Here is a 9,634-nt window from a genome sequence, read left to right as displayed (position 1 = left end):
CTTGCATCGCAACCATGAAAAACAACAAGGCCCCTGGCCCGGATGGCTTCCCAACTGAATTTTTAAAAAAGTTTTCTAATCAGCTATCCCCCATTCTATTAGAATTGTACAATCACTCTTTGGACCAAGGATTCTTGTCACCATCCCTAAGCCAAGCTTTGATTTCATTAATATTAAAGAAAGACAAAGACCCTAAACTTTGTGGCAGTTACAGACCAATTAGCTTAATTAATAATGACATTAAACTATTAGCTAAGGTTTTGGCCAAACGTTTAGAGTGTCATCTTTCATCCATTATATCAGATGACCAAACTGGTTTTATAATGGGCCGCCAGTTATCGTCCAATATACGCCGTCTGCTGAATGTAGTCTTTACTCCATCCAGGTCATCAAAGCCAGAAATGGTCATTTCGCTGGATGCAGAGAAAGCTTTTGACCGGGTGGAGTGGGATTACTTATTCACAGTTCTACAAAATTTCGGATTTGGATCTACATTCATATCATGGATCCGTTTATTGTACTCCAATCCCTCAGCATGTGTGAAAACAAACTCTGAAATGTCTACTTATTTTTTTCTCTCTCGGGGTACCCGTCAAGGATGCCCACTCTCACCTCTCCTCTTTGCTTTGGCTATTGAGCCTCTCTCTATAGCTTTGAAATCTTCTTCAGTGTTTTCAGGTATTAGTAGAGGCGAACAGGAACATCGGGTATCATTATATGCTGATGACCTTTTGTTATACATCTCAGATCCTCTTAACTGTATGAATAACATAATGCATTTGTTAAATGAGTTTGGCTCTATTTCCGGGTATAGGCTGAACTTTGCTAAGAGCGAATGTTTTCCAATTAACGCGTTGGCAAAACAAATCTCCCTGACGTTACTTTTACTGGTTTTCGTTATTTAGGGATTCAAATCTCAAAATCTATCAAATCTTTGCAAAAAGAAAATTTTACTAAATTAATAGACCGTATTAAAGCAGATCTTCAACAGTGGAATAATCTTCCGCTATCGTTAGTAGGCAGGATTGAGTCAATTAAAATGAATATCCTTCCACGTATGCTTTTTCTGTTTCAGACGCTTCCTATTTTTCTCCCCAAATCCTTTTTTAAGTCACTTGATGCCATCATATCCTCATATATTTGGGCTGGTAAACCCCCACGTGTTTCGAAGTTAACACTTCAAAAAGCCAAACAGGATGGTGGTCTTGCACTTCCAAATTTTCTTTTTTATTACTGGGCAGCTAATATCCAAAAAATATATTTTTGGTGTAATTCCCCAGATATCACTTGGTGTCGGATGGAAGCCAATTCCTGCGTATCATCCTCATTACCCGCATTGGTTTTTGACCCCAATCTGCGATGTCCCACTAAATTCACCACAAACCCGATTGTACTCTCTTCACTAAAAATCTGGAAACAGTTCCGAAATCATTTCAAATTAAAAGCATTGTCCACTTTGGCGCCTATCTGTGGTAATCATCTTTTGTCCCTTCTAGTTTGGATTCTACTTTCACACAGCTAAATGAAAAGGGTTTAATACAGTTCCGGGATCTGTTCTTTGATCACACATTTGGGTCATTTAACGATTTGTTGAGTAATTATAAAATCTCTAAATCAAACTTATTTCGTTATTTTCAAATGCGTGACTTTGCCAAAAAACATTTGGATACTTTCCCCCAGCAGCCAAAGAATACTTTAATTGAAGATATATTCTTGCTACCAAAATTTCTGAACCGCATTTCCTCCATTTATGACCTGCTTCGGTCCTCACATCTTCTTCCTCTTTCTACACTCAAACAAACCTGGGAGATGGAGTTAGAACAGGAATACACCCATTGACATGAATAAAGAAACTCAGTTCGGACTAATCACGTGATCACGTGATGACGTGTCAAACAAACTAAAACTTCTAAAAGTTCTTTGTGTAGGGTTTCCACACCTAATTTTAATTATGACATAATTATAAAATAATTATGAATTGTCATTTGAATCAGCTGTCAATTCAAGTTTGGGGAATTGAATCTTAAAAGATTCAAGTCAGTATGTAATTCAAATATACCTTTAAATCACCTAATACGTCCAGCGTTTTAGGGCAATTTAAATGTATGTTACCAATATGAATTTACTCTGTGATCAGCAAAATAAATCAATTGGATTCTTCGCTTTACCTCGAGCAGGTAACAACGGATCTGGGCATGAGTTTGACTTTCCAGTTACATAACACACAAACGAGACTTCGTAATAATGAAACAAAATTTATTAGACAGTACCTACTAATTGACAAGACTACACTGAGAAGACTAAACATAAACACACACACACACACATGCATTCATACACACATTCACGGGTTGGAAGGGAAATGGATAATTGTCTGTCCAAAGTCTGTTAGCTAGTTCTGAGATCGCACTAAGAGCACCAACAAAGCAAAGTTAGGTTTAGCCTCGCTTATATGTGTCTGCGCCAATTCAGTAGAGACGGAAAGGTAGTTTTACCACTCGGCGTGTCTGGGGAAATCCCGGCGTGCTGATTGGGCAGGCTCGTCCGTGGGATGACGTGGTCGGGCTTTCCCGGGCCGTTTGAATGAAGTCTCTCTAGCTTGGTGGTTCGCTTTGGATGAACCGGGTTGGTTATGGAAAGGGCAGTGAGTGTCCGTGGAGTGATGTGACGGAGCGGACCGGAGTCGAGGGTATCGGGTCGTTCTGGTTCGGAGTCTTCTGACTTCTCCAAGTTCCGAAGTTTCTCTGTTTCCTTGGCGATTCCTGCAGCGACCCGAATTCCCCTCCCGGTGGTTCCGAAGAGTTCTTCTCGACTCGACTCCGACTCCGATTCTTCTCGTTCTCAACTCTCAACTCAGAGAGCTCTGTTCCTGCGTTTTGAGGTGCAAGTTTTGGGCGTGCCCTGGGCAGTTGTCAATCCGAGGTCAAAGGGCGTGTCCACGCCTGCTTTCGACTCCGGTTTCGTGCATACTTTATCCCAGTTAGAATTGACATTCTGCACTTCTGTTCCCTATCAAAAGCTTATAAGTGGAATACACTGTTGTGCATTGCACAAACACATATATTCATTCATCACGATATTGGAAACATCGTAAGCTTCAATTTGATATCAAACATGCATTATCTAGCGCTTATGGAACGCTCTCTGTTAGAGGATTATTTAACAAGTATATAGCGGTTCCTACATACATCCCGAAACATTTATGAAGCAGTTTTTTACAGATGAACCTTTATTTGTTTGAAAGAAAGGCATTTAGAGTGTTCGTTTAGTAGTTTTATGTGTGTCCTGGCAGTCCCTTTATTGTAGCGAAAAGGAAAAAGGCGCGCTTTTGAGGAATGCGTCTTGGGACACAGCAAGCCTCCCTGTGGGGGGGTTGAAAGTGTGATGCTGTCCTGACCACGTTGATTCACCGCGGGAGTCTTGTCACCTTTTGACTTGGTGGCTCGGTAGAACGGGTCCCAGATCAGTGCGCAGAACGGGTTATCGTGCTGTCGACCAGATGTTGCAGTTTAAATCATCCCAATCTTGACGTGGGTACTCTCGGATTGGTCGAGCTCACCGCAGCGACAGTCCCTTGTGAACACCTGGCAGACTTTGCGGCGCTCTGCATCGCTCGGCTGACCATCTTGATTGCCTTTATGGTCCGAGGTGCGGAGGATGCGCGATTTTACGACCTGGTTCTAGAGCGATTCCCCCTTTTATGGTTCGTGTCTGTTCATCGAGGCCCCACATATCCCCTTTTTGCGCGATGAGGTTCCGTTGCGAACGTCATCGGGCACTGGAACAATGGACAGAGAGAACAGACATCCACAAACAACATTTCCATCGCTAACTGAACTGTGGTGCAGAAATTTGGAATTTGGGCAGATCGGGTGAGAAACTTGATACGACATTTGCGCTCAATCTATGGACTTGGTGCAGGGAGTCAATCTTATTGTCAGGCCCTGATGTGAGGGAATGGTTAAGGGTGTTCCTGTAAAAGGGCCTAGAGGGGAAAAGGGAAACAGAGAGAGAAAGAGAAATGGAAAGACAACACAGAAGGGACACAAGGACATTGAGTGAGGTTAGGACAACAAACAATGGTCACATGTGTGGAGAAACTCCTTGTTACTAGAGTGTTGGTTCTAGCAGTGCGGTGAAGGAGCGTGTAGGTGTTGTGCTTGAAAACCTGGCTATGTGTTTCCCTAGTGGGTGAGGAATTACATCAGTGAGGTGCGATAGTTGGTCTGTGTCAGTGGGTTTGGTCTCCCCCCTTTCCTTGTCTCTTGGAGCCCTGGTGCCTCTTTATCTGGTTCCGGTGTACCCATCGCAGGGCTGGCTCGCTGCGCCCCTGTCGAATCTTGATTCGGTAGGCAACAGGTGACAGTTTGTCTACGATTTCGTGGGGTCCCGTCCAGTGAGGTAGGAACTTCTTTGACAATCGATGAGGGGTGTTTGGCCGTGGTTGGACGAAACTGTAATACCACACTTTGTCTCCGACCTCAAGTTCCTGATATGAGGCTTTCCTGTCGTAGTAAGCCTTACGACCTTCCGCGCTGCTTTGGAGTTGTTGCTGTGCAAAGGCGAAAGTCGTTCTCAGGTGCTGATGCAACTCTTCTAGGTACTGATGCGTGGTGTAGGCAGTGACGAGGTTCATGTCACCGGGTTGGTACAGCAGGTGTAAGGGTAGTGTCATTTGTCTCCCCGTCATCATTTCGAATGGGGGTACTCCGGTGGACCGGTGAGGAGTGGACCTGATGGCCATTAGTACCAGGGGAAGTTTGACATCCCAATCCTTCTGATTGGCGGACACGTACTTCTTCAGCATGCTGACCACTGTCTTGTTGGCACGTTCCACCTGTCCAGAAGAGATTGGGTGGTGGCTTATGTGCAGCTTGGCTTGCACACCCAGGAGTTTCCACATTTCTTGCATGACCATAGCGGTGAAGTGAGTTCCTCGGTCTGAATTGACACTCAAGGGCAGTCCAAACCTTGAGAAGATATGGTTCATCAAGAGGTAGGCTGTTGTTTCTGCCGTGTCATTCGGAGCTGGGAGGCACTCTATCCACTTTGTGAACTCGCAGACCACATTGAGGAAGTACTTGTTACCTCGTGTCGACCGGGGCAGGGGTCCTACCCAGTCTATTTGGAGGTCTGACCATGGGAAGGTCATTCCTTTCCTTTGCAGTGGTGCGCGGTGATTTGCATTCGCCGGTTGAAACTGGCAACAGACCAGGCATCCTTTCACGTATTCCGCCACGTCTTGCTGCATGCCAGGCCAGTATACCACCTGTTTGAGTGTCTCATAGGTGGCCTTGGCGCCGTGGTGTCCAGCGCATGGTGCATCGTGGGCGTATGTCAACATTATCCCCCTTTGGCTCTGAGGCACTACGAGCCGTGGCGTAGCGAGTGGCTCAGGGACATACGTGAGAACGCCGTCTTTGAGATGCAGCATGTGCTTGATGGAGTGCAGGTGGCGGAGGTCAGAGGAGGTGGCTAGGTCGAAGGCAGAAACGGGGGCGGTAGCTGGGTCAGAAATGTGTGCACTGATGGTTTGCAGTGCTGGATCCGATGCTTGAAGGGTACTGAGATCGTCAGCAGCAAACTGTGGTGAGATGGAGATACGGGAGGAGGTGGGGTTCGCAACGCCAGTGGCGTGTAGGCGGCGGGTGATGGCTGCCCCAGCTGGGTTGGGTGGGTGGGAATGGAACGTCCAAGACTCTCCATGTAATGCACCTGCCTTAGCGAGGGCATCTGTTTGGTCATTGAAGTCTTTGTCTTGGGTCTTGCTGCTTGGACTTGAAATTGCTTGTGACCTTGACATTGCCTCGGCGGTCTGTAAACGGGCAGTGGTGTCTGTGGCTTGGCACTGCAACTCCTGAACGTTTACTGACTGGAAGGGCAGAGGTTCACGGACTTGTGTCCACAACTTCAAGTGCTTAAAGTCTATTAGTGGCTTAAAGCGATTAAGCAGGTCCTTTCCGATTAGCAGTGGGTAAGTCTTTAGGGGTGAGATGTAGACTGGGTGGATGAGGTTCATCGGACCCACAGTTAGGTGAATTGGGGCCACCTGTGTCAGTTGTAGGCCCGTGTGGGAGTATACTTGAAGGTTCAGCTCACATCTTTGAAGTTTGAGGGGGCCATTTAATGTCTTTGCTCCTTCCTGGATTTTTCGAGGAGTTCTGCTGACATTAGTGTGATGTCAGCTCCTGTGTCCAGAAGGGCTTCGACCCTGATGTGGTGTTCGATGATGATGGAGAGGTAAAACTTTCTTGCCATACCTCTCTCAATGAGATCACCCAGGAGTTGAGGACTGGAGTTTGGGATGAGATGGGAGGATATCAGGGCTGATCTGCAGTTCTTGGACGAGTGGCAGGCGACCAGGACAGCACTTTCAGGAACCAGAGTGGTTTCAGCGGCAGGTGTTTGTTGGATGATGCCGTGGTTTGAAGCATCATATGGTGAGTTAGGGGCTAACTTTCGATTGCTGGGGTTTCAGGTAGGATTTCTCGTCCATCTGAAGTTATGGTCATTATGGTTCTTTGAGTGTGCGGGAGGAAGTGCTATTCTCTGTGTCTGGTTGGGTCGGGTGGTCGCTGCTGTCTCGTCCGGCTGCCAGTCAGGCTGAATCCGGCTTCTCTTTCTTTTCCCACTTCCAATCTTCCTTCATTTGCTGGAAAAACTCTCTCATCATGCTCTTCATCAGTTCTTGTGAGTAAAAAAACGGTGATGTCTTTTGCTCTTGTGTGGATTCAGTTTGAAAGTTCTTTCGTCGAGTCCTTGGGCTGGTTGCTCCAGGGTGTGTTTGTGCTCTTCCCATGGAGGTTCCGTTGCCATCCCAGGAGCTCTTCCCCCTTTGGTTTCTAAAGGAGGTTGACTGATTCCACGATCTCTCCCACTGACCTTCCTGCGGTCTTGAACTGTCCCATGACTTTTCCCAGTGGCGTCCAGGCGAGCGCTGTCGTTCACGTGGTCCATCCCAGCGGCCGTTTCTCTGCTTGGGTCTGGTACCTGCGTGGAAGTCTTGCTCTCGGTTGGACACGTTCCACTCTTTTCTTGACGGCTTGAAGCTGTCTTGATGTTGGGCGCCCTCTAGAGGCAGTCCGTGACTTTGTGTGTTGCAGTCGAGGACCGTCGGAGCTTTAGCGCCTTTCTCTGCAGCCATCTTTTGTTTGCTGTAGGCTTTGTGTGCCAAGTCGCGCAGCTGCTGAATGGTCATTGTCTTGCGAACATGCAAGCACGCCTAGATGGTGGCTTACCCCAGGATGTAGGTTCCTGAGGAAGAGAGTCTTAAAGTTCATGTCCTGTTCCATTTCGGGCTCGTTGCGAGTTCCGAAGTATGCTCTCCTGAGTCGGCTGTAGTAGGCTTGCGGAGACTCATGACGGCCTTGTCTGATCTCCAGGGCGGCTACTAGTCCTTGTTCTGACTCTGGGTCATCAAATTCATTGATGAGAGCCTCTCGGAGCAGGTGGTAATCAGCCTTTGTCTGGGCTGGTTGCCGGTCCAGGAAGCTGCGTACATCAGGGCTTGATGTTGCTCGCAGTAAATAGAGTCTATCTTTATCAGTGACGTGAGGTCTTACTTCCAGATGGAATTCGACGTCCTGTAGATAGGTTTGAATGTCTGGACTACTTGGCACACCTGGGGTGAACTTGAGCGATGTTCCTGGCGATCTTGTCGAGGTCTTTTAGGTCCAGGCCGTGTGATGCTCTTTGGCTGGCTGGGTCCGTTTCTCTTGGCCTTCTCGCGAGGTGTGTCTCTTCAGAGGGAGCTGGTGAGTGTTTCAGCATCGCCTCTTTCCCCCTTTGTTCACGTGCCTGTAGAAGAACAGGAGACCCGGTCCTACTTGGCAGGGCTGACTTTGGTGCCTCTCGTGTCCTCGGTGGCTCAGCGCACAGGTCGTAGGCGTGTCTGAGTTCCTCCTTGACACAGTCAGATTCCTCTTTGACGTAGTCCAGCTGTTGTTCTAGGCGGCTGATCTCATTCCTTGACTCGTTCAAGTGAGTTTCGAGGGCTTTGATTCTGCCGGCCTTGTCTCTAAGGTCAGTCTTTGCCTTCTCCAGTAGCTGTTCTGCGTACTGGAGGTTGTTGGCCGCATTGTCATAGTCTCTTTGGGCTTGTTTGACCTCTTGTGTAGAAGCTGCTAGCAAGGCTTTGAGCGTGGTGATCTCCTCTGGGTCCTTTCTCTCCTCATCCAGCTTTTCCTGTCGTTCCTGAGCCTCCAGTTCCAGCTGTTTGATGCGTCGTTGTGCGCATGTCAGCTCCTGTTGGAGATCGGCGGCGTGCCTGTCACTCAGTTTGAGGGTAGCGATGAGGGTGTGACTTAGGGAGCAGGTGATCTTTGCTAGCTCTTTGTGGTTGTAGCCTCGGCTTGGGTCCTGTTCCATTAGGCTCGTTAGGTTGCCGTCCAGCTGTTCCTGGGTCTGATGCTTTAGTGTTTCCGCGGCCTTGGGTAGGAGGCTGCTGGTTGCAACACTTAGCCATGTTTCCAGGTCTTCCCAGTGACCGACGTTGTCTGCTGTGTGAGACATGTTTTGGTGCGGCGAGGGGGATTTGGAAACGTGACTGACACAGACCTGGGAGAGAATAACAACCAAACAAGGCAGAACAGACAACAGCAAGGAGAGACAGAGGTGTAGATGTGTGGTGTCAGTTGATGCTAAATGTGAGGTGTCAGGTGGGCGTGGTTCTCTGTAACTGTGATCCTCTGGTGGGTGTGCTTCTAACTGGCGTTTCTGGGGAGACAATTAGTAGACACACACAGGACGACAGAGAACAGAAGACAACACAGAACAGGAAGAAGGGATAGCTGGGCGTTTCGTTCTCCTGTAACAGGCGGTCCTTCCTTCTTTCTTCTCCTTTTTTTTTGTTTTGGAGAAAGGGAGGAGCTACCTGTAAAAGATGTAGGAGAGGGAGATAGAGAGGGAGAGAGAGAGAGAGGGGCGGAGAGGGGCGGGAGGTAACACACTCTTTCCTGGTCAAGGAAGGAGGGGGTTAGGCTCTATCACTGTCTCTTTTCCCTAAGTTAGAGGATGCTTTTAGGAGTTTCTAAATGGGGATTTCCAAGTACCAAGACTGCGATTGCTATTAGAATCTCCTCCGGGCGAGGATAAAATAATAGCAATGACAATGTTAGCTCTTAGTTGGTTAGATTGACTCCGTGCACCAAGTCGATTGTTCCTGGGGTCGTGTTTACGATTCCTCGTCGATCGACTTTGGTTTCGGCTGGGTAGGATACACGCTGAGAAGGGAAGGTTTGTGAGCATGAACAATATGAAACAATGTCGTCAGTTTCACCCGAAACTGATCAGAAATGTCTCAAATTAAATTCTTTGCTTTCCTGGTTCCCACAGGTGCGATCTCAGAAGCAGCAGCAGCAGTCAGATCAGAGGAAAGGAACAAGAAGGGAGAGAAGAGAGAGAAAGTTGCTTACACTGTAAACAAGTTGACAAAGTGTGCTGCTGTTAAGCCTGATAAGAAAAGCCGTTTCTGGTTAATAAACCAACAGTTATGGCAGTTCAAAAATTTGTCAACATTCTTCTCTGTGAGGGAAAGGTGAGGAAAAAGGACATAAACGTGAAGGGGAAAGGAGGAGGAAGCCCACTGTTGTGGTTCCAGCATTCCGATGGAACTCAACACACCATAAACACACAC

The 9,634-nt window shown here is 47.5% G+C and overlaps 1 pseudogene; it reads right to left on the bottom strand.

Moving 5' to 3' along the window:
• Window positions 1-6,538: 6,538 nt before the first annotated feature.
• On the bottom strand, window positions 6,539-8,511 carry LOC122334986 (annotated as a pseudogene).
• Between the last annotated feature and the right edge of the window lie 1,123 nt (window positions 8,512-9,634).

This window comes from Puntigrus tetrazona, unplaced genomic scaffold (assembly GCF_018831695.1).
Source record: "Puntigrus tetrazona isolate hp1 unplaced genomic scaffold, ASM1883169v1 S000000692, whole genome shotgun sequence".
NCBI lineage: Eukaryota > Metazoa > Chordata > Actinopteri > Cypriniformes > Cyprinidae > Puntigrus > Puntigrus tetrazona.
Note: the sequence above shows the minus strand (reverse complement) of the source record. Positions and strands in the feature narration are given on the sequence as shown.